Source organism: Nyctibius grandis, chromosome 23 (genome assembly GCF_013368605.1).
Source record: "Nyctibius grandis isolate bNycGra1 chromosome 23, bNycGra1.pri, whole genome shotgun sequence".
NCBI lineage: Eukaryota > Metazoa > Chordata > Aves > Nyctibiiformes > Nyctibiidae > Nyctibius > Nyctibius grandis.
In genome coordinates, this window is record NC_090680.1 from 160,888 (window position 1) to 162,719 (window position 1,832).

The following is a 1,832-nucleotide window of genomic DNA, read 5'->3' on the forward strand; positions in this document are numbered from 1 at the left end:
TCGGGTGTTGGAGGCCGGGGCTCTGAGCCTCAATCCCTGTCCCCCAGGGCTGTGCCAAGGGACCCCCAGATGTCCAAAGAATAGTCCAGAGAAGGGCATTCGAATCTGGTGAAAGGTCTGGAGCACAAGTGTGATGAGGAGCGGCTGAGGGACCTGGGGGTGTTTAGTGTGGAGAAAAGGAGGCTGAGGGGAGACCTTCTCGCTCTCTACAACTACCCAAAAGGAGGGTGTAGGAAGGCAGGTGTTAGTGTCTTTTCCCAGGTAACAAGCGATAGGATGAGAGGAAACGGCCTCGAGTTGTGCCAGAGGAGGTTTAGATTGGAGATCAGGAACAGTGTCTTCACTGGAAGGGTTGTCAAGCACTGCAATAGACTGCCCAGGGCAGTGGTGGAGTCCCCATCCCTGGGGGGATTTAAAAGCCATGTAGATGTGCTGCTGAGGGACATGGGTTAGTGGTGGACTTGGAGGTGTTGGGTTGACGGTTGGACTCGAGGATCTTAAAGATCCTTTCCAACCAAACGGATTCTGTGATTCCATGTTAGGGCCAGGGCATGTCCCAGCTCCCTAAGGGCAGGACCACCCCAGGAACAAAGCCAAAGGAGAGGGGGGACGCCAGGTCTCCTTCCCCAGGCCGTGGTGCCACCTCCCAGCTTCTGCTGTCCTGCAGGTCTCCGGGGAAGCCCTCCTTGCTGCGGCAGAGCTGCTCCAGTGGGAACAACTCAAGCACCTGGTGCAGAGCCAGCAGCCAGGGAGGATTGGAGAGTGCTTGGTGAGGACAAGCCCCAGGGCCTGGAGACCCCGGCCCACGTGGGCCTTGCGGCGGGATGGAGGGGTCTCAGCACCCCTGGGACCCCTCTGCCTGTGGCTGTCTCTCAACCTCAGCCCCACGGGGCTCCTGGCTGGGAGATGGGAATGGCCTGGGGGGGAAGGGGCATGGGGGGTGCTGGGAGGAGGGGCTGCTCGGCCGGCTGGGGGGGACTGTGCCATGCCCACACCCTTGTGCTCTCTCCAGCTGGCGCAGGGCAGGAGCAGGGCTGAAGAACACCTGGAGCAGAGCCTGCCGTACCTGAAGGACGCTCAGGCCACCTTGCGAGAGGCGGCCATCGGGTTCATCGGTGAGCCACCGCCCCCGCGGCCCCTCCTTTGGCAGCCTGGGCCCAGCCCCGCCGCTGCCCTGGCAGCGAGGAGCAGCCCTGGGGCTGCCAGAGCCCCTTGTGGCCCCCGCGGCTACTGGCCTTCCCTGGGGTCAGCCCTGCTGGGGGGAGGGGGGCGTGCCGCTGGGGGGCTGTGCTGCGGGGAGCACGCTGGGGAGCAGGGGGCTGACGACGCTCTGTGCCTAGGGCTTGCCGCCCGACCCCTGGGGCGCCACAACCAGCAGAAGCTGTCTGAGATCATCAGCGGTGAGTCGGGGCAGCGCTGTGCTGGCCGGGGCTGGTGGGGCAGGGGACAGGGCCTGGGCAGGGTGCTGCCGTGCCTCGCCCTGCTCCAGGGAAACGCTTCAGGGGCAGGGGAACGGGGCAGGGGCATTTGGGGCATTGCTGTGCAGCAGCTCTCTCCTGGCCAGGGAAAGAGGCGGTGGGGCTGGCGTGGGCTGGAGGGGACGCCTGGGGGTCTCTGCACACACGGGGGTTCACCTCGGCTGTTTGTTTCTGTCACAGCCCTCGAGCCCTTGAGAAAAGACAGAGACCGCTCCGTCCGTTCCCTGGCCGCTGAGACCATCGACACCCTGAGCCCATGCCGGATCCCGCGAGCGCTGCGCTGGTGTTTCCCCTGAGCCAGGCAGAGGAGCAGCTCTCGTCAGAAATAAATGGCTCTACTTGAATAAAGGTGGA

At 64.1% G+C, this 1,832-nt stretch overlaps 1 long non-coding RNA gene across 1 annotated transcript; it reads left to right on the plus strand.

Moving 5' to 3' along the window:
- The first annotated feature begins 671 nt into the window (after window positions 1-671).
- Window positions 672-1,832, plus strand: LOC137673057 (uncharacterized). Its single transcript, XR_011049692.1, has 4 exons — window positions 672-769; window positions 1,013-1,115; window positions 1,341-1,400; window positions 1,659-1,832. It is a non-coding gene; the product is annotated as an uncharacterized lncRNA (long non-coding RNA).